We start from the raw sequence: 23,947 nt of genomic DNA, 5'->3' as shown, positions 1-23,947 counted from the left end.
CCACCCCGATCCCCTGAGCCGGGGACAATCAGAACGCCATCCTCCCGGGGGTGCCCCCCTCTTTGCCCTGCCCCAGTCCCCAACGCCACACCATCAATCCTTCGCTTCACTTTGGTCTTCCAACTCTCCGGAAAGGTTTGGGCGATCATAAGCGCTGATGGAGCTCCAGAAAACTCCTGCCCCCAGTTCCAATGAACCGGAATCACAGACTGGGCAAACTCTTCACCGTCATCCCAATCCCCTTCAAGAAAAACGCCGAGGGTCGTGAAAGGCCCCCGCTTAGTCAGAAGATTCTCCCGATTCATATTGATGCATCAACAAACCAAATGTGATAACAGCAAATGCTTCTGAGCTCCGAAGTCACGGCAGGTTTTGAAGCAAGCTCAGAACAGACACCGACCAAAACAAAAACATAGGAAATGTCCACGCAAGATTGTCCCACGTACAATGATACACCAACTTACGCCGGTCAACAAATACACACACAAATTATCAAGTAGTCCAATCTGTTGTTTTGTTGTTTTTGTTGTTTTTTTGCTACTCGTGGGGTTTGTTTTGTTTGCATGAGATGATGAGAGAGTTTTTACGTGTATGAACGTTTTTACCCCGCCATTTTTTTGTTTGTTTGTTTGTTTGCTTAACGCCCAGCCGACCACGAAGGGCCATATCAGGGCGGTGCAGCTTTGACATTTAAAGGTCCTTGTCTACATTTTTATACCGAAATCGCCATTTGACCATTAAAATGCAGAGTCTATTATCTACAAATATCAACAATACACCCCCTTTCGATCAGGAAAGACGAAGCCAGTGTAGCTGTTTGAAAATTCATTGTAGTATTCCAGCGTAGTACTCATAGTAGGATATCCTTATTTGGAAAATGCCAAGCGCAAAACTCCTCTCAAATCCCGTGCATTTCGTGCGTTTAAAAAAAAAGGCGTGGACAGCGCACCAGTATCAAACTGTTGCTGCACTTGTTTGGGCGTGGCTATAAGCACAGTGACATGAATTTGATTGGTCAGTATTTTTAGGCAAAGCACATGTTCTCAGCAAACAGAAAACAAAATATTGGAAGCGTGAGTCACGCTACCCAAAAATAAAAAAATTTTTACATATATTTTTTTTTTCTATAACTTTTTTCCCCCATGGTTCATTCATCATTAGACATAATTTTGTATCGAAATCTAACCATAAGATTATTGAAAAAAAGCAAAAATGTAGACGACCACCTTTAACGTGCGCCACATACAAGACAGAAGTCGCAGCACAGGCTTCATGTCTCACCCAGTCACATTATTCTGACACCGGACCAACCAGTCCTAGCACTAACCCCATAATGCCAGACGCCAGGCGGAGCAGCCACAAGATTGCCAATTTTAAAGTCTTAGGTATGACCCGGCCGGGGTTCGAACCCACGACCTCCCGATCACGGGGCGGACGCCTTACCACTAGGCCAACCGTGCCGGTACCCCGCCATTTAGGCAGCCATACGCCGCTTTCGAGGGATAAGGTGTAACAAAAAATCATTAAGTGATTAAAAATTCAAAAACTGATTAAAATTGTACCCACGGATAGCCGCAAGACGGACGGACGGACGGACGGACGGACGGACGGACGGACGGACGGACGGACGGACGGACGACAGACACACCCAAAACCACAAAACAACAGCAGCAGCACCCCCCTCTCCCCCCCCCTCCCTCGTCGCTCGAGGGTTGTTTTGTTTCTTTAGGTGGTTTTTTTTTATAATGGTGACACGAACTGCGATTGAGTGTCAACTGGAAGCCTTCCCAGCGTCCCGTACACCGCGACAGATGGGCCGCTCGGCACATTAATAATGCATGGTAGGAAGGGGTGGTTTCCCTTTGGTCCCGCGCCTGGCGAGCGTGTGGCGAGGGTGGCAGCGATAAAGATCACCAATAGGATCGCCAATACAGCAAATGGCTGCAGCCAGGCCAAATTACCCCGTGTACACAATACACAATCCCCGCTTCGAAGAGATTTTTTTTCTTTAATTATCTCTGTTTCTCCCTCCTGTTTGTTATCTCTCTGACTCGCTCTCTAAATTTTCTCTCTCTCTCTCTATCTCTCTCTCTCTCTCTGTGTCTGTGTCTCCCTCTCCCTCGGTCTCTCTCTCTCTCTCTCTCTCTCTCTCTCTCTCTCTCTCTCTCTCTCTCTCTCTCTCTCTCAGTCTCTCTATCTCTGTCTCCCTCTCCCCCCCGCTCTCTCTCTCTAAGAGATTTTTCCACCACCCCCCACCCGAAGAAACAACAGGAAGGTGAAAACCCAGGATTGGGATTGATCACCGGGTCTGTTGACAATTCAAGTCGTGAAGCAGGCAGCTTTAGCCGAGGCGGTGCATTTAGGGTCACGCGCACAAACGGCTTGAAGTCATCAGTGCACACTGCTTTATGTGATCAGTGCACACTGCTTTATGTGATCAGTGCACACTGCTTCATGTGTTTATCTCCAACCTTCCTTGATTGTCCTGGCTGACAAAAGCGTCAGTCCTGCATCAATACAGCGTCCAACAGCAGAGTTAAACATCTCTCCCCATCAATACAGAATAATTTAATCAGTGCAATTACCCCGAGTAGTACTACCGCGGATTTCTCGGCATCAAAAAAGGAGAAGAAAGCTTTAGACCCCATCACCATAAAATCTGTGAATATGGAGAAAAGCGCTGATGGCATACTGTATGCATACTGGAGGGGGTGGGCGGAGGGGGAGAAAGAGAAAGAGGGAGAGGGGGGAAGAGAGAGAGTGAGAGAGAGACAAACAGAAAGACAGACAGACTTAGTGGTAAGCAGGAAGGGAAATAGACAGAGAGAAGGAGACAAAGAAAGAGAGGGAGACACAGAGAGAGACAGAGAGAAAGAGACAGACATACAGGCTGACACAGCGAGAGAGAGAGAGAGAGAGAGAGAGAGAGAGAGAGGAGAGAGAGAGAAAGAGAGAGAGAACGAGAGAGGGAGAGAGAAAGAGAGAGAGGAGAGAGAGAGAAAGAGAGAGAGAGAGGAGAGAGGAGAGAGAGAGTGAGAGAGAGAGAGGAGAGAGAGAGAGAAAGAGAGGGGGAGAGAGAGGTGGTAGAGAGAGAGAGAGTGAGAGAGAAAGAATGAGAGAGTGAGAGAGAGAGAGAGAGAGAGAGAGAGAGGAGACAGAGAGAGAGAGGAGAGAGAGAAGAGAGAGGAGAGAGAGAAAGAAAAAGAGAGAGAGAGAGAGAGAGAGAGAGAGAGAGAGAGAGAGAGAGAGAGAGAGAGCTTATGACTTCAAGGGACTGACTGGGTGCTTTCATCCGGATACCAGTTTACGTCTAGTCACGAAAAGCAAATTTATTTTCTACTATAAGAATCCTGCAATAGTAAACAATTCTTGTTTATAGATCTATGCCATGTTGTAATACAGTCGAACCTGTCCATACCACCCAAGGGATCTACCAAAGGTGGTCATTATTGAAAGGTGATCGTTATGGAAAGTTGGATAATAAGAATAGGAATACATCTCGTTTTTGCTCCTTTTCGGTGGTCGCAATGGACCGGTGGTCACCATCAAGAGGTGGTCGCCAGGGTAGGTTTGACAGTATTTGTTCAGGCCACGTCATAAACTGACTTAAACTTACAGCGTTCGTTCCAAGTTTGTGCCAAAATTGTTCTTTCGTTTTACTGTATTATGATTCAAATCTTGCATTGAAACTAAACGCCCTGCTAAGCCAAAGAATCACAAGGTTTTGGAAGACGAGGAGTTCCACAAAAACGTTCTCGACCTCCCAGTGCAGAGCCCACACAGTCGTGCTGCAATGGGTCCCCTCTCACTGCAACATACTAGGCAACGAAGCCGCAGATACTCTGGCAAAGGAGGGCACTACGAAGGACCAGAATGACAGATCAACCACCTTCAAAGAAGCCAAGACCATCATCAAGGCCAAGCAACACAAAAAGTGGTTGCAGCAGCACCCACACTTCAACAAAAACGACGCCTTTCACCTGCTCACAAGGTCTGAGCAGGTCCTCATATTCAGGCTGCGGACAGGCCACAACCGAATGAACCACCACCTTTTCACCAAGTTCAGAATTGGCCAGTCAGACCAGTGCCCTTGTCAATCAGGCAGCATGACAACGGAACACCTGCTGCAGACTTGCCTACTACACGATGGCCTCAGGAGCCAGATCTGGGAGGAGGCGACCACGGTGCAAGGGAAGCTCTATGGCAGTCTGGACGACCTACAGCGCACGGCAACATTTGCGCGGGGAACCGGCGTTTCCATCTGAGTGATCGACAAGAAGAAGAAGAAGTTAAAACAAAACCGTATTCCGTTTTAGTATCGTGACATGCAAGCTATAACATAGGCGATCCGAACTCTATATTAACGAATCCAGGGGAAATATAAAAGAAGTAAACACGATGGCGGACAAAATCAAGATACTAATTTGAGAATGTTTATACATGTAAATGCAAACTGAAATTGTCGCCACACTTGACCCCCAGGGCGTAGTGCGTGACACACAGTCATCTCCTGCCCAGCACGTGCAAAAGGCCCCACATACGCTCCCACCGTCCGCTCATCAATAATTGCGATCAATTAGTTTATGGCACCAATCTCTCACCGCCACTCTCAGCACCCGGGGGGATCGGAGCTGGGGACGCGCGACCTTCCGCTCGGGTTGACCCTCCATCCCATCCCCACCCCCCTCCTTCTCCTCCTCCCCCTTCCGCCACAATCTCTCCCCCACCCCTCTGGGGAAGTGTAAATATTTCATCCCGCATCGCTAAAGAATATCATTTCCCGTGCCTTCGTGTCTCGTCGTTCTGATCTGGCGGGTTGCCCTCGGAGTCCGGTCCCCCCGGCCCGGCAAAAATAACGCCGAGGTGATCGAAGTCTATTAGCAGGAAGGCTTCGCTTGTTGTTCTTAGCTGTTAGGCCGCTGCCCCGAGAGGAGGAGTTGAGAGTGTTGTGTTCTGTTTTGTCCGTCGGGTGGTGTTGTCACTTCCTGTGCACGGCTCAGCGCGGAAATCAAAGGCGCGAAGACCAAAGGCCTCGAAGGGTAACGAGAAGGTCTTAGCACTTTTTGTAGTCTGGGGTAAACAAAGGGAAGTAAGCTCTCTAAATGCAGGGTGTCGTTTGGGTCGGCCCTTCGGCCAATCGCCGATTTTTTTTTACTTTGGCCGAAACTTTCATGTCCCTATCGGCCAAATGTCCGAAGAGTATTCGCCTAAATCGGCCAAAGTTTGTCCAGTTTTTTGTATTGGTCAGGCTTTGATTGCTAAAACTGCTGCCGATGTACTTAGTCAACTGACTGACGTTTATTTCCTTCGCGAATACCAAAAACGAAACATCAATGTTTTGAACGGAAGCCAGTGCCAAAAAATATAGATGCCAGAGTGGTTTCCCTTGGACAAGGGAAACCACACTCTCAGCGTTTGCGTTCGCCGGTTCGCGATAGTTTATCAATCAGTCAGTGCTTTCGATTTGGATTTGAACATCATGTCGCAACCAAAAAAGAAAAAAACTAAATTGGCCAAGGTTTGCTACCCTTCGCCAAGGTAAGTGATTCCGGACAAAATGACAGGAACACCGCGAATGTGGACAGTGTCAGTGTGAGTGGTAGTAGTGTTGTCGAGTCGATCGAAGCAGACGACATAGCAGACGATAGTCACCGCGAATCGAAATCTGCTGAGCCAGAGAATGAAAAGCGTCCTCCAAATCGTGGTTTCCAAACAAAATGGCTCACCCTACACGGTTTTTTATTGGTGTTTTACCAGTCATGTTTCCCAAGGCTTGTCAAGATTAGCACAAGATTGGAAGAGTTTTACTTTCAAGAAATTAAAGTTAAAGGTTTGAAAAAGTTTCAGAGAACTGGTGTCTGATGTAGTTAAATCAGCAAAGCTGATTGTTTCAGTTGCAGCAAGCAACATATAATCCAGGGGTGGATTAGGGAGGTTGTTACGGGGGTTCCGGACCCCCCCCCAAAAAAAAAAATATATTAAAAAATAAAAAATTCTGTCTGGGAATGTTTTTATTTTTTTTCTGTCTGTAAAGCCGGGGGAAGAGTTAATTGTTTATTTGTCATAGTATGCAACATGTCTTCCTTCTAACCATACTATATGATGTCGGGAGCAGATATCAGCCTAGACCTATATTAGACCAGTGAAGATAAATTGCCATTATTTAAATTTTAATACTAACGTTAAAAGAAATAATGAGTGGCTGCTGACACCAGTTGATCATGTTTAAAATCAAGGATAAGCCACAATTTGTTTATAAAATAGCTAAAATTCTTCAGCTTCAGGGGAGCTTTGCCCCCCCAGACCCCCCAACGGGACCCTGGACCCCAGGTTGTACCCCCCCCCCCTCTGGCTTAACTGTTCCGCCCCTGTAATCTGTGTTCCTAAGATAATGATTGTATGTATTGGTGTTCCCCTCTTGAGTCTTGTGCTTCAATGTTGCGGTGACTTTGTATGAGCCAAAATAATGGCCGAAAATTTTCCAAGATGTCCTAAAGCTTTCTGACAGTTTCGGCCAAATGTCCCAACATGAAAATGTCTAGCAACACACATGTATGACATGTGCAATAGAGTAAAGGCGGTCCTTAGTTGAGCACGAAGTCGACTTCGCGAAGTCTTTTTACCAAAGCTCCGTGCGGCCAGCTTCGCGCAGTCGACTTCGCCCAATGAATGACAGGCTCAAAGTGAGAGCTGTGCGGAACCTAGATGGATGATGAGCCTCCTCTACCCTCGTTTTGAATTCAGAGTGGTCTTCTCTTAGGATAGCTGCCTGCCAGGGTTGACGAGCCTATCCTGCCCGGCTATTTGATTCATAGCTGGAGGTTGGTTCGTGGGCACCTGGGCGTTTCCACACACCGGTGGGCCCGCATGCCGCACGTCTAGGGGCCAACCTCCTCCGAGTCCTTGTAGTCTAGCCTGGGGCCTTGCGGTACCCAGTTTACGCCTGTCGCCGCGATGGAGGCACTACATAGGGCTTGTTGTGGAGAGGTTATTGTACTGGCAGGAGAGACTGGCGCATTCTGCTCTCTTTTCGCATTGTCCTGAAAAGGACAGACGGTGCTAGCCAGCGGTGAGGGCTGAAAGCGAGAAGTGACAAGCACAAGACACTTCGCCAACACACTAGACACGTCACACAACCGTTTGGCAGGCACCAATCTCCTTGTACCCAAAATCATTTCAAGCATTAACATGAACAGGCAACGTTTTGTAGTCATTGTACGGTGCATAAATTTATCAACAGACTTTTAGCTGTACAGCCCATTTGATGTTTATGTCTTTCCTTCTCCGTTTCTTCATGTCTTTATCTATTTATTTCCAGGCGTTATCGTTAGACTGTGATATATATAAGATTCTTTAAAAAAAATAAAAAATAAAAAAAAGTATTTTCTGTGTGTCTGTGTGTGAGAAACGGAGCATGTCGTAGATTTTTTTTCCAAGCAATGTTTTTTTACTCGTGGCAGAGGTTGATTCGGTTTGAGCGTGCAAGCAAATATCCAGTGAACTATCTAGCATATAATTATACTGTACGACAAAAGGTACCTATTCGCATGACTCATTTAAAAAAAATCAAACACGAAACTTGAACAAACCAGTTACAGCAACTACAAGAAAATTGGTTGATTAAAATCAACATGGCCGAAGCAATGTTTTCATAAAAGAAGCGGCACGGTATTGTACGGGCACTTGTTGAATTTGGGTTACATGTGTTGCAGAGTATTTGAAAATCCGTAGGCATAAAAACATGCAAAGAAGAGTGATAGGTCCCTGTTGTGAATATATAATCAAGTGGATAAATTGATTACTTATGTTTCATGAAAACGGCAAACAACGACACATGTTCACGGCCCTCAGCTAATTGAAGAAAGAGGGCGGCCATCAATAAATAGTAGAGCATAGTGGAATTTCATGTTGGCATCTTCTCCACGGAAAGATATAACCCAAAGACTGAAGACCAAAGTGCTTTACCCCACTTCTGACCCGAATCACACACCCCCCCCCCCTCCTGCTAGGTACACGTGCACTCAAGTTAACCTCTGCTTTGACCTGTGTGCCAGGAGTCGGATGGGAGAGAGAGAGAGAGAGAGAGAGAGAGAGAGAGAGAGAGCGAGAGAGCGAGAGAGCGAGAGCGAGAGAGAGAGAGAGACACACACACACACACACACACATAAACAGAGACAGACATAGAAAGACAGAAGCGGAGAGACTCAGAGGGAGACACAGACAAAGACATACATACACTGCTACAGAGAGAGAGAGAGAGAGAGAGAGAGAGAGAAAGAGAGAGAGAGAGAGAGAAAGAGAGAGAGAGAGAGAGAGAGAGAGAGAGAGAAAGAGAGAGAGAGAGAGAAAACTATAACTGATCTCGTGAGAACGGTAACAAAACGAGACATGTCAGATCTCCGAACCCATTGCAATAGATGACCGCTCCTGCTTATCAGTTTTAGAAAATCGCCTTTACAACAACATGACAGCAGAAGTGAGTAATTCACGGGAAAATAACAATAACAACAATACATGCCCGCGATTGAACTGTACATTACAGAGATCACAAAGACGCCACATGTGCGGAGACAATATCAGCAACAACACCAACGTCATTAAACCTAATCGGTTTTTATTTTTAACAATAACAGTAACGTCAGCATCACTAAAGACGTCTGCATGTTCTCTGTATTACCACACAAAATAATGATTCATTGAAATGTAGGAACAGCTATACAAATATTAATGATATTCAGACGGAAATATGAACGGGTATTCAATGTCCATTAATCACTTATTCCAATCGCCTTCATCATTGGAGGCATCAACGGTGACAGGAAAAAAAAGGCAGCAAAACACACTAACGATTTATCCCCCCACTCTCCCCCCCCCAAACACACACACACACACACACACACACACAAACACACACACAAACACACACACACACACACACACAAACACACACACACACATATACATACACACACTGCACCCTGCAAAAACACACACAAAAACAACCAATAAAACAGAGAGTCCCCCTCCCCAGCCCCCGACACAACCCACCCACCACCCCTAAAACAACCAAAACAAGTTCGAGGACACAAGTAAAGTCAAATCGATACAGTTCTATTTAATATGCACAAAAGAGGGACATAAAATTCATAGAAGCTTCTGTTCACATGTCGTTTTTTTATGTGGCCGGGAGCCGCGGCAGGCGGTAAGTTGTATTTTCATGTTAATGTGACGCCATCTGGTCGCTTCGTGTTCTGACGTCATCGCCACCGGTCCACATTTATCACACGACAAATCCCCCCCCCCCCCCCAATCCACCCCCTGGTGACACTGGTACGTGAAAGAGAAAGGGGTGGGGGTGGGGGGGTGGTGAGTTGTGGGGTGAGGGGGTGACGGGTATGACTTGAACAGAAAATGATGAACACTGAACAGAGGGAAGGAAGAAAATGTGGTAAGAAAGAAAATGAGTGTAAATCGGTCATGAATCTACTACGAGCAGAAAAATGGATGGGGGTGGGTCGATGATAAACCCAAGTTCATAAACAGTAAGTGAAAAAAAGAAGAAGGGAGGGAGAGAATGACAAAGTCAAAGTGAAAATGATGAACGGAAGAGAGAGAGAGGGGAGATAAACGTGTGATTGGAGGGGGAAGGGGGGGTGACGTTGGGGTGCACGATACAAATCTATACGAAAGGCAGAACATTGGGGAGGTGTAGGGGGTATCATAAACTGAGAGCGAGAGAGAGAGAGAGAGAGAGAGAGAGAGAGAGAGAGAGAGAGAGAGAGAGAGAGAGAGAGCGAGCGAGAGAGAGAGAGAGAGAGAAAGAGACGGAGAGAGAAAGAGACGGAGAGAAAGAGACGGAGAGAAAGAGAGAGAGAGAAAGAGAGAGAGAGAGAGAAAGAGAGAGAAAGAGAGATAAAGAGAGAGAAAGAGAGATAGAGAGAGAGAGAGAGAGCACCCATTGCACACCGGTTGGACCGTACATAAGGTAACGTTAAACTATGCTTGTGCAACGTATGTGGGAGTATCACTTATAACCTCAGGGTATCTCTTATCCTGTTGCGCATCTATAGACTAGAGACAGCGCTGGTTAGACTAAAACATGGATCGGGAACTTCAGTACGTACTTAGGACTACCGCGGCTGTGCTTGCAAGTTTGGATAGTTCTTTCTTTCTCATTTGATCCGAGTTTTATCTGTCTCATTAAATGCCATTTTTCTACCTACTACACATATAGTTTTCCTAATTGATTCCCGAAGATAAGTTAGTTTCGCTTCCACGTTTCGGTTTTCACTAATTCAACATGGCCGGCGTCGGCAATGCATCTTTGATCATCATCTTCTTCCGAAGAGGACTGGGTTCTTGCGAACGTCTCAGAGTCCTGCGGTTGAGTCACTGTTACCGATAGTGGTTAGCTCCGGCAAACAGGGAGATTAAAAAGGTGGGGAGGTTTAAAACTATGCGGTACAGGGGAGAGTGCGTTCAAGGGCGGGCTCTCATGCCCGACTCAGCGACTGCACTGAGGAAACTGTGGCCGAGACGGGAGCGAAGGAGGGGCCTGCTTCGGCCGATGAACAAAGAAACTGTGATCGAACAAGTATGGTGTTACAAGGGGAAAGACCCGCAAAGTGAACTTAGTTGCCAAAGCCCGAAGTGTGACGACGGACTCGGTTTCCAGCAACTGTCCACCGACTCAGCGGCAAAATATGAGTTGACACGTCCGAGGTGAAAGGTAATAGTCTCTTCTTATTAGAATGAAGGTCATTGTTTATGACTAAAATACAGTAGAATCACATAATGCACGAAGGAATGGAACATGTACATGGAATAAGATTGTCCGTCCACTAAGACACATTCCTAAAGGTGGAACCAACATCCTGACGGCTATGCAGAGGAAGTGTTCTTTTTAAGAAATGCATTCAAATAAAACAAATAGGGAAATGCCCACTGAACAGAAACACCCAGGCTCCTGATTTTTGGTATGAATCCAAGTTGAGAGAGATCAGCTGAGCTAGGATTTTACATGGAATAAGATCATCCCTCCACTTGCATACAATGTATACAACCAGAAATGAAGATACAGTGTGCTTGATGTGGTGATCAAGTGACATTTTGCTATGACTGTGTTTAAGCAACTAGTAGCTTCTTCAGCGTTAATTCATTAAACAATCACTCTTATTCTTAGCACATAGAGCACATTGAATGAGTGTGTGCATGTGTGTGTGTGTGTTTGTTATTGCAATGTAAGACCTTATAATATAAATATACACAAATTATAACACATGCTGGGATTCTAAATATGTTCTGTTTACTTGCAGGTCTCAGTTATTACCAAGCCCTGCCTCATTCTTCCCGCAACACTGACATGGTGCTGTTGTAGAACACAAGTAAGTCCTTTGATCATTTCCAAAATACACTAGTGCAATAGCTTGTGAGTGCAACTGGTGGTAATGAGAATATTTTACCACAAAAGGCTAAAGTACAAATAACAGATTTATTATGTTGGAAAAAGAAGTAAGCCAGAGCAAGTGATTAGTGTACCAGTTAGCTAGGGTGGATGTATTATATTTACAATTTACAGTCAGCATAGAATGTTGAGGACAGTCTAGAATTTTTCTCGCCCTGTGAATTCAACTGCAAATCAGATGGCATGAAGAAATCAATGTTATATTATGCTCTGGAATCCCTCATCTTGGCCACATACAAAAAATTATATATTCAGTGACTGCTTGCTGTGGTGAGTTAAAATGTGTGATGAAATATTTTCACAAAAAGGTACCAGTGTTGTTAACAAAACTAATTCTTTAACAAACAAACAAAAACCACTCTGCACAGAGAGCATTCAAGCTGATCTATGTTGCTATTCGTCCAAGTAGAGGGATGATCTTATCCCAAGTAAAAGCCTGACAAGATCTGAGACTGTGAAGCAAAATGTTTTTACATGGTAAAGTAAGCCTTTAACGAGCAAGTATGTCTATTGCACTGGGTGTTTTATTATTATTGTATCATTTTTCTTTCAGGTAGTCTCTCTTTAAACTGACTTTCTACACCATGGTGTCTCTGGCAGTGTTATATTGGCAGAAGACAGTTGGAACTGGATTCCTCATTTAGATGGTAGGCATGTTTTGGGCTTTTGTGTTGCTTTGGTGTATGTGTGTGTGTGTGTATGTGTGTGTCTGTTCTATACCAGAAATAAACACACTGTTTGCTTGCTGTGGTGAAATGACATTTTGTGATTTTTTTTTTAAATGAGCTAGTACAGTTGTAGCTTTTACAGCATTTATTCATAACACAATCGCACTTGGCGCAGAGAGCAACCAGACCGTTCATTGTGGGTATGTGAACAAGTTAAGAGATCATGTCTTATCCCATTTTAAAGCCTGACCAGATCTTAGACGGTGAGCCAAATTGTTTTCATGAGAAGGAATGTGCCTTTCAGAGAAATCTATTAACTACAGTATTACTTTACAAAACATATTTTAAGAAATGAAATGTGTTACAAGTAACAGCCATGGGGGTGATAGCCTGTAGGTGGAATAATAATCTTCAATTGCCCAGAAATGATTGTTATCTGGTCAAGAAATGCAAAGCATTTTGATGTTTGTGACGATTAGTTACTCTTTATCACGTTTGGTCCCTGATTTTGCTGTCCTTGTCTGCGTTGGGCAGGTGTGCGTCCATGATGTCATTGCTATTGAAAACTAATCTGTACTGCAAAGTAAATGTACCCGTACATGACGTACATGGCAGTTGTCAACCGGGGGCCAGCCATGACTGGGACTGATGTATCCACAGGCACTCGACACCAGGTGGGCGGGGCCAGTGGTTGGGGTGTGATTCCCTGCCTTACACCACCACAAAGTGTAGTATCAGCAGACAAGACTGAGCAGAACTTCTGCCCCCCCCCCCCCCCCCCTCACCAATTGACCACTCAGTGCCATGTGCCTGCAGCTGTATCATAAACACTTTGTGACAATAGTTGTTACCTCCTTAGAACAGATCTTGTGATGCTCCTCAGTCAGTCAGTGTTTGATGGATGCTAACTGGTATACTTGACATAGTGTTCATATGAAAGTTTTATGTGTTGCAGCTCATCCAGATCACAGGTACACAAAGGAGCTGGTTACAGTGATAACATAGGCACATGGAACTGCTTATGGACTACTTTAGAAAGTGAGCGGTTACAACCAAGACTCTTCCGTCAGGAAGGTCTGCGGAAGGGTGCTTGATCTGTTTCCTCGGACAGGCTTTTCAAGACTAGGTAGGTTAAACCACATGATTGGGCTTTAATTATGAATGCACTTCAAAATTCACTCTATTTCATTATCTTGTACAACCCCCCGCGGGTTAGGGGGAAGAATTTACCCGATGCCCCCCAGCATGTCGTAAGAGGCGACTAACGGATTCTGTTTCTCCTTTTACCCTTGTTAAGTGTTTCTTGTATAGAATATAGTCAATGTTTGTAAAGATTTTAGTCAAGCAGTATGTAAGAAATGTTAAGTCCTTTGTACTGGAAACTTGCATTCTCCCAGTAAGGTAATATATTGTACTGCGTTGCAAGCCCCTGGAGCAATTTTTTGATTAGTGCTTTTGTGAACAAGAAACAATTAACAAATCTTCAATAGTACTGACCAAAGAAGAAGGTTTAATTGTGTGATCATGATTTGATACATATGCTTGACCCTGAAGATGTGTTTTATTTGTTTTGTTTCAGAACAAAGTTTGGTGAAGTAGAAGCTACCGCTGTAGGCTGGTGTAAGGCTGAAGAAGAACCTCTGACAAGTCAATTTTCAAGCAACTGAGCACGAACCCAGGTACAAGACACAGAGCTCTCTTTCTATCGGTCTGTTATTCATAGAATGACACTAACAGTGACACAAGTAAATAATCTGTATCATTGTCTTGACCTCTAGAAATTTGGTAGAGAATAAGATGACTGATAGTATTATTTTGATTATTTCATGGTCATTACAGTGGCCTCCACCCCTGCCCCTTTTAAGACACCCCAATCTAAGACTCCTTCCTATTAATGACCCTGTTTTCGCAGACTTCTTGTTCATAACATCTGTAAATTCACTCCCATTTTAAGACTTGCTCCATTTGGACTTGGACTGGGTGGCCGAGTGGTAACGCAATTGCGCTCGGAAGCGAGAGGTTGCGAGTTCGACCCTGGGTCAGGGCGTTAGCAATTTTCTCCCACCTTCCCTAACCTAGGTGGTGGGTTCAAGTGCTAGTCTTTCGGATGAGACGAAAAACCGAGGTCCCTTCATGTACACTACATTGGGGTGTGCACGTTAAAGATCTCACGATTGACAAAAGGGTCTTTCCTGGCAAAATTGTATAGGCATAGATAAAAATGTCCACCAAAATACCCGTGTGACTTGGAATAATAGGCCGTGAAAAGTAGGATATGCGCTGAAATGGCTGCGATCTTCTGGCCGATGTGAATGCGTGATGTATTGTGTAAAAAAAAATCCATCTCACACGGCATAAATAAATCCCTGCGCCTTGAATATGTGCACGATATAAATTGCATAAAATAAAAAGATAAAATAAATCCCTGCTCTTAGAACTGTACCCACGGAATACGCGCGATATAAACCTCATATTGATTGATTGATTTTAAGACCTGATTTTGCTTATTTTGGATTTCGAAAAAGAGAAAAACAAATTCCCACTCTGTACAGAATTAAGCCAGGTTCATGATTTTTGTATGGACCAAGTTGAGAGATGGCATTTGTATAGGCCTGACCAGATCTGAGATGTTGAATCTAATTGGTTACGAAGAAAGCATTGTGTCATTATAGGCACACTACTTCTCGTCACCGTCTCAGTTCTGGCCAGGCTTTAAGATAGGATAAGCTCATCCCTCAACTTTGTCACATATGAACAATCGACACACTGACTCTTGCTGTTGTGAGTTGACATTTTTTGATGAATTTATTTCTGGAAAAGGCCCCATGCAGTGCTGTTTCAGGGGTGGGACTTTTCCGCGGATTTCCGCGGACACAACTTACGAATTCTGCTGGAGTAATCTATTTTTCCGCGTCACATTTCATTACAATATCTATGACTTGTTGACTGAATGATTTGGAGTGACGTGGAGATGAAACAGAACACTGGAGGCTTGAGAGTTAAATTGTGCTGACTGAAAACTCCTGATAACTAATAGTAATTTTGAGGGGGGGGGGGGGGGGGGGAGGTTGGGGAGTGTGGAGAATGTCTTTTTTGTCAGATTGCACAGATTTTAATGTACCATTTAACCAAAATTCGGGGTAACATGCCCCCGAACCCCCTGGAAAAAAAGGGATTTCCTCCTTTTTCATCACAAGAGAGTCCCACCCCTGTGTTTACAGAATTCCTTGTTTAAAACTATCACTGTGCACAGAGGGAAGGGGGGGGGGGTGTATTTGACCACCCCTGCGTTTACAGAATTCCTTGTTTAAAACTATCACTATGCACAGAGGGAAGGGGGGGGGGGGGGGGTGTATTTGACCACCCCTGTGTTTACAGAATTCCTTGTTTAAAACTATCACTGTGCACAGAGGGAAGGGGGGGTGTATTTGACCACCCCTGTGTTTACAGAATTCCTTGTTTAAAACTATCATTGTGCACAGAGGGAAGAAGGGGGGGTGTATTTGACCACCCCTGTGTTTACAGAATTCCTTGTTTAAAACTATCACTGTGCACAGAGGGAAGGGGGGGGGGTGTATTTGACCACCCCTGTGTTTACAGAATTCCTTGTTTAAAACTATCACTGTTCACAGAGGGAAGGGGGGGGGTGTATTTGACCACCCCTGTGTTTACAGAATTCCTTGTTTAAAACTATCACTGTGCACAGAGAGAAGGGGGGGGGGGGTGGATTTGACCACCCCTGTGTTTACAGCAGAATTCCTTGTTTAAAACTATCACTGTGCACAGAGGGAAGGGGGGGGGTGTATTTGACCACCCCTGTGTTTACAGAATTCCTTGTTTAAAACTATCACTGTGCACAGAGGGAAAGGGGGGGGGGTGTATTTGACCACCCCTGTGTTTACAGAATTCCTTGTTTAAAACTATCACTGTGCACAGAGGGAAGGGGGGGGGGGGGGGGGTGTATTTGACCACCCCTGTGTTTACAGAATTCCTTGTTTGAAACTATCACTGTGCACAGAGGGAAGGGGGGGTGTATTTGACCACCCCTGTGTTTACAGAATTCCTTGTTTAAAACTATCACTGTGCACAGAGGGAAGGGGGGGGGGGGGTGGGGTGTATTTGACCACCCCTGTGTTTACAGAATTCCTTGTTTAAAACTATCACTGTGCACAGAGGGAAGGGGGGGGGGTGTATTTGACCACCCCTGTGTTTACAGAATTCCTTGTTTAAAACTATCACTGTGCACAGAGGGAAGGGGGGGGGTGTATTTGACCACCCCTGTGTTTACAGAATTCCTTGTTTAAAACTATCACTGTGCACAGAGGGTGGGGGGGGGGTGTATGTGACCAAGTGAAGTGCATTGCTACATAATAAAATGAGCAAATCCGTCCCGTGAAGAAAACTTCTGCTTACTTAATTGTCAGATTTGCCAAGGCGTGTACATGAAATAAGATTATCATTCTAAATGCTGAATCAACATTCTGACTGTTTCCTATGAAACCAGGCTTGATTTTTGGTATGAATCCAAGTTAAGGGATAGCATGTGTAAAAGCAGAATTGTGTACAGAGGCAGCTTTGTGTTATTAAAGGCCGGCTGCTTTTCGTGAACACAGTTTGGCTCACATCTCACATCACCTGCCAGGCTTTTTAAAAAAAAAATGTTTTACCATGGGATAAGACTATCCCTCCATTTAAGCACATACCAGCAATAAACACAGTGGTTACTTGTGATGAACTAGTGGCAAGACAAATGATTTAAGCATCACATAACCTTCCTAAGTGAAGTCAAGTTATGTGTCTGTGCCAGTGTGTGTGTGCATGTGTGTGTGTCAGCATAGAATGTTGAGGACAGTTCGATGGTAAATAACCCTGACAATTTTAGCCTATGATTGTGCCTACATTGTGGCAGGATTGGATGTGGATCTTCAAAAGCCTAAGTTAACAAAAAAGTATGTAAAAGTACATTTTGAATAGTAGTTTTTTTCTCAGAGGGAAGATATCACAAGATATGATCGTTCCACTGCATGTATGCCACATAACTAAAACAAAAATTAAATGTTATTTTAATCGTCTTTTGGGTAAAACAAATACACCATCAATATATTATAATAATGATCTTGCTTGTTTACAGATGGACAACAGCTACTGCCAGGACCAGGTTACGCATAAAGAAAACAGTCAACACTTGGCTGGTGCTGCAGCTTCTTTGATGTCTATTTTTTTTTTTTTTTTAAAGACAGACAGCTACCAGCTCATTCAAGACCATAGCCCCATCTTACTCACGCAGAACAGACAGCCATCTTTCGCCTTTGCACAGAACACTGCTGTCTGAAGGTACACATCAAAAGGATAGGTTTTGCACCTACAGCGTGCGACTGTGGCTAGGGTAGGAAGAACAGACTCTGCAACACGTTCTGAGAGGGTGGCCTTTTCTTGCCACCCGTACCCCTGTGCAACAAGACTTGGCCAGAGAGCACACATCCAAATGCAAACACTGAACACTGAAGAGGAAGAAGAAGAAGAAGGTGCCCACACAGAAGGACATAAATCTACTTTAAGGGCACAAGTTTACAGCAGTTTATTGAATTGTAGCAGATTATAGGGAGAAAATGAACAAGCTAAATAGGCTGTACAGTACTTCACTTGAACAATGTATAAAGTTCCCTGTATTAAGAACATTTACAGATCACAAGACATTGTGTTTTCTTTTGTTTACAATACAAATGTTTCATAATAAAAAGATGTGCACTAGGCAAGATCCTTAAAATGTAAAACTAGTAGTGTGACAATTTTGAATTGTTCAGAGATGGTTTTTCTTCAGTGGTAAATGTTTTAGCTTTTTTTATAAGATCCCGTTAGTGAAGCATACTATAAAACCTTGACCTTCCAAACTGTGTTAGCACCCTGGGCTGCGATCATTGTGTTGAGCTACTTAAAGGCACAGTGCAGCTTACAGCCTTCGTTTTGCGTTTTTGTTGCAGCTGAGTGCATTTACAGTTCAAAAATCCTCCTATGGTAGTAAAACTACCCAACGACGACATCTGTGAAGCTCGACAGTTTCTTGTTCACGCGAGTGCATAAATTAACCTAGTTATTACGTGGTGTTTGGTCGGAGTTCGATTCAACTGAGTGATTCCGGCCTCCATTTTGTTTTATACAAACTCATGATGATGTCTGACATAGTTTGCTAGTGACGTGTCTTTTTGTGCATGATGTGGTGATCTACCTGATCTAAATTTAGATCCAAAAATAGGTCAAGACCAGCCGGGTCCGAGTACGAAATTGATTCGTAAAAAAATCGCAGTTCTTGACTCTTTGGGTGCAAGTCAATGAAACTTGGTAGTTCTTCTAATAGATAGCTGCCTGAGGTATGACTAAAAGCCCCAGGGGCTCCGTGCACCTGAATTTGACAAGTTCAGTACCTTCAGCAAGCGCAAGTACAGTAGAGAAGCGCTTGACACACTGAAAAAGGCCTACTACGAGCAAAAGAAAAAGAATCAGTGATGCATGTGCTTTTGATGTAATCTTCTTTGACATTATGATGACTACAAAAACTGACTGATGTGTTTTGTTTGTGAATGATGGATATATGTGCATGATTGCGTTTCGCAGACACAGTTGTCATGTGCGTTGTAATTGGCGACGAATGCTGGATGATTACTATTTTTGTACCAGGATTACTATTTTTGTGCCAGGATTACTATTTTTGGGGCTGAGCATTACTCCAAAACACTTATGGGGGTAAACAGGTCTGCAGCACAACTACAAATGTAGAAATGTCGTCTGCATTTTGTATATTTTAAAAGGTTATTTTTGTGCACAGAACATACATCTGCAGGGAGGTTTGGAGGGTGAAGTTAGGATCTGTTAGGAGGCATACAGCATCACACTCATTTTGTGTGTGTGTATTTTGTGTTGACAGATAAGACACTGTCATTCCAGCAGAAACCTGTGATGATGCACATTTTATTGAAGTGACCAGCTGAAATTGTATGTACGTTGTTATGAAATTGACAAATGATCCCTGCTTTGCAATCCTGGGTTAATGATATTGCCAAAATTAAAACGTGGAGGAAAAAGTGAGTGTAAACCTATTCTTGTGGTGGTGGTGGTGGTGGTGTGTGTGTGTGTCTGGTTAGTGTGTGTTTGAGTGTGTGTTAAACAAACAACGACAAACAACACCAAACCTACATCAAACAAGCACAACAAAAACAAATTACACAAAAAAATGGCAAAAATCAGAATATCAACTGAGAAAAAAACCGTGGCTGAATGCAATACTTATTATAACTTAAAAAGTAAAAGTGTGCGTGTGGATGTGTGCGTATGTTTGAGTGTTTTAAACAAACAACAAACCTAAATTAAAGAAGCACAACAAACAAACAAAAAACCTGGCAAAGTTCTGAACATTAACACAATGCTGCTGTCTGCTTTGAGGGGAGGAATAAAATGACTGAAGCCGGACTGCCGAGAGGAGGAAGGAGGGGGAAAAGAACACGCAGACATGAAAACACACACAACTCCATGACAGATAAACTGCTTATGTTCAAAAATCAAGAATATTTAAGCGTGCACACACGCACGCGCACACACACACACACACACACACACACACACACACACACACACAGACTCTCCTCGTGAAAGTAAAGGTAAACTCGAACTTGAAGGTAAGTATAAATGTTTGATATGGAAGAAACCTGTGATAAAAGTCTTTGTATAAATCATCGGTACCAACAAAATTCAGTTGCCACAACGCGTAAAAGGACATACTGTAGTTTCAAATTAGTAACAATCTAAGCCATTTTAATCAGCACTGGTGTCCGGCAAGCACTAACAGATACAACAGCACGTGTATGCATCTTGAAGTAATAAGACCTTGAAGTAGGCCTAGAGTTTACACTATGCATTATGTAATGCTTTAATTCAGCTGCCTAACTGTGGAACTTTGCAAATGTGTGAGGACCGTTTCACAAAACAGACAAAACACCCTCTCAGTTATTTACACAAATCAGTTCCAGAATGTGCGTGTTCCTTTTCCGTCTCTACAAATTAATGTTATCTGGGGGGAAAACGAATCATTGTCGCTTCCGCCCTCAGTTATAATTGCCTGAGCATAATAGGAAATGCAACAGGTGTAGTCTTCCGCCTGATTTTTAGTCAAGATATTTCGACACAGAATGTTTCTTTCTTTTTTCTTTGTATGTTCACAAGCTCACATACAATCATTTATGCAACACTGACAATAAGACCAGACCAGAGTTGTGATTGAAATGGGCAGTTTATTTAATAAAGCTCCAGAATGAATAAAAATACATGACAAAATAAGGTGGTCCCGCTGTACAAAGCCGGTTACCAAACACACACACACACCAACACACACAAACACACTCACGCACGCACACACACACACACACACATCACACACACACACACACACACACACACACACACACACACACACACACACACACACACAGTAACATTGTACAACTTACTGTCACATTCAAGCGGGAACACCAAACAAAACGTATCATCAAATGAAACAACATTTTAAGTGGTCAACTGAGCAGATGACCACAAACCACACTTGAAATCTTCACATTTTAACACTTTCTCCTGTATCCACAAAAGTCATTTATGCTGACTAGATAATGACATAATAAAATGACATCAATAAAACCATTCCCTTTTTTATTTTAAAGAAAAACAAGAAAATTAAAATAACGCAAAGAACTGATGCTCAGTAAGGTTGGGTATCGATCTCAAATGTGTGCATAGCTAATTACATGTAACCGGTATGGACTGGGGCTAGAATTGGCCTTTCTGTCAGGCAACTCGGCCTCTAATTGGTTTTATATTGTCTGATCCCCCTCCAGAAAAAAAAACAATACCATTTGCCCCGTGCTTCTGCGCCCACAAAAAATATTCGGGAATAAGAAAAGTTCAAATTTTAGGCACCCCACATACAACCCTAATTGTCAGTCAATTACTTTACTGCAATCAACGTTGATTTTAAAGTACCATGTCATTATTATTTTGGAGATAGATTTGAAAAAGTCCATAATTGCAGACTGCGTATTGGTATGAGTGATTTGAATTTTGATTTATGTCAGCGGCACCTCAAGGAATGCCCCAAATGTGAGTGCGGTTACCCAAGGGAGACTGCTGAGCACTATTTGTTGCATTGACCCTTGTGTAGAGATGTACGATTATTGTCAATTGATAACTGATTATAAGTTTATTGAAATATTATTGAAAGGCATCCCGCAATATTCCCGGAATGTCAATCAGACCATATTCATAACTGTACAAGAATTTATTAAGACAACCAGGCATGTTCCGTACATGAGCCTCCACATTTTATTCACTGTAATGTTCATTTGACACTGTCATGAGACAAATGCTGCCTGACCAATTGTTCTTCGTAATTTCTCTCGTGTTTTGTGTCCTTGTTTCGACTTATCGATTATGGCCCAATCGTTATGTAATTTAGTGCCATTTTCGCCGATCACAAAATGTATTAACTTTGCGTGTGTGTCTTCTGTGCATTTAATATTATTGTGACGTGACCCACTCTTCCAACATTTCTGGCGCTCCAAGTCTTCGTCGTCCTTTTTTTTTCCCCCTTATGCTGAATTCTGTTCTCTCGTACCCCATTTCTTTTTGTTTCTTGTTTTTACCCCCACCAAGTTCTGTACTACCACCCCCTCCATTTTTTGATTGCTTGCGCATCAGGTTTGTCTGTTTGTTTTCGATGTCTGAAATGAGTAAATGTATCTAGTCCGCCATCATGCTAAACTTTGTTATGTACATACCAGGATGACTTAAAATAAGCATTTATGCTTGAGTTATCTTAAAAAAACAATGCATTGTTTCTGTCATGATAACAAATTGAATAAAGTTTTGTAAACCAATGGACTGATTATAGTTGACCCTGATATGTGATTACGGGATAGTGTCACATTAATTTATTTCTACTTTCACTTGTACTTTTGTACTTAAAACAAATCACTGAAATGTAAAAGTTATTATTTTTTCCATTGTGAAGTGTCGTCAGTCTCCTCAAGGTAATGCAGTCAAACTCAACCAAAAGTTGGAGGGGCTTCTTCATACTTTGTGTGTGTGTGTGTGTGTGTGTGATTTCTTTTGACACTATGCACGTTTGTATATAACCGCCTGTGCACAAAAAGAAGAACATAATCGAATCTTATCATTCATTTTCGCTTAATTGATTGATTGGTATGCATGTTTCTAACAGTGACCGTTACCAAAGTGAGTATAGTGCGCTTCCCAAGCATAAAACGGTGCATGACTCTGGATTTGCGTCTGAGATATTGACACATCACTGTGAGAAAAAGCGTTAATGAAAAAAGAAGACTATTTATTTTCCTTGAGCATTATCTTAAAGTGGTGTGCCAAAAACTTTTAAATTCAAAAATTCAATATTTAACTTTAGGAAAAGCACTGTAGAGAGAAAACCACGCTTGTGTGTTCAGAATAGTCTCCATGTGGTATCAATATAAATGATTCAAATGTATGGAAGAGAAGCTGTTTCTGCTGGATTAATACACACACACAATTGTGCACTCACACATAAGCACGCATGCATGCTCTCACACACACACACACACACACACACACACACACACACACACACACACACACACACACACACAGAAACAACAAATTCATTATGACAAAACCAAATACGAAGTCCTATTTCACAAATTTTATATCTTCTCCTTTTCACCATATACAAATACAGTCACGGAGTACATTTATAAGGCCAAATTATTAAGAAATATTATTTTCTGTGCTTGAATTACCCAGTGTGTAGCATGATCACCACGAAGGTACAATTCACAGAAGTTGAGTAATCACTTTACAAAACCCATACCAGTACCACATTGTTATGTTAAATCCTATTTATATTAACCCACACAAATAGAAGAAGATAGCTTTGTGAAGACTTTCATTTTCCAACCAAATGCTGTTCAAAGATTATTCTTTCTTTCTATATTTGGTGTTTAACGTCGTTTTCAACCGTTCAAGGTTATATCGCGACGGGGAAAGAGGGGGGGGGGGGGGGGGGGGGGGGGGGGGGGGATGGGATAGAGCCACTTGTTAATTGTTTCTTGTTCACAAAAGCACTAATCAAAAAATTGCTCCAGGGGCTTGCAACGTAGTACAATATACTACCTTACTGGGAGAATGCAAGTTTCCAGTACAAAGGACTTTAACATTTCTTACATACCAATCAATATGAGGCTTATATTGCGCGTATTCTGTGGGTACAGTTCTAAGCTCGGGGATTTTATTTTAATTTTATTTTATGCAATTTATATCGCGCACATATTCAAGGCACAGGGATATATTTATGCCGTGTGAGATGTAATATTGTTTTACACAATACATCACGCATTCACATCGGCCAGCAGATCGCAGCCATTTCGGCGCATATCCTGCTTTTCACGGCCTATTATTCCAAGTCACACGGGTATTTTGGTGGACATTTTTATGAAAATTTATCTATGCCTATACAATTTTGCCAGGAAAGACCCTTTTGTCAATCGTGGGATCTTTAACGTGCACACCCCAATGTAGGGTACACGAAGGGACCTCGGATTTTCGTCTCATCCGAAAGACTTGAACCCACCACCTAGGTTAGGAAAGGGGGGCAGAAAATTGCTAACGCCCTGACCCAGGGTCGAACTCGCAACCTCTCGCTTCCGAGCGCAAGTGCGTTACCACTCGGCCACTGACACGATACACCAACACGATATCAGCACTCCAGATTTTTATCTCGCAGTTT

At 43.1% G+C, this 23,947-nt stretch overlaps 2 long non-coding RNA genes across 2 annotated transcripts in view; one reads left to right on the top strand and one right to left on the bottom strand.

Moving 5' to 3' along the window:
• The window catches only part of LOC138967329 (uncharacterized), a 181,077-nt gene that overhangs the window by 105,807 nt on the left and 51,323 nt on the right, over positions 1-23,947 (bottom strand). The gene's annotated exons all lie outside the window — the stretch shown is intronic.
• LOC138967325 (uncharacterized) lies at positions 9,945-18,690 on the top strand. Its single transcript, XR_011455917.1, has 6 exons — positions 9,945-10,729; positions 11,316-11,384; positions 12,018-12,111; positions 13,088-13,258; positions 13,712-13,811; positions 17,264-18,690. It is a non-coding gene; the product is annotated as an uncharacterized lncRNA (long non-coding RNA).

The sequence above is a fragment of the Littorina saxatilis genome, linkage group LG5 (genome assembly GCF_037325665.1).
Source record: "Littorina saxatilis isolate snail1 linkage group LG5, US_GU_Lsax_2.0, whole genome shotgun sequence".
NCBI classification, from domain to species: domain Eukaryota; kingdom Metazoa; phylum Mollusca; class Gastropoda; order Littorinimorpha; family Littorinidae; genus Littorina; species Littorina saxatilis.
This window is presented reverse-complemented; position numbering and strand designations above follow the sequence as displayed.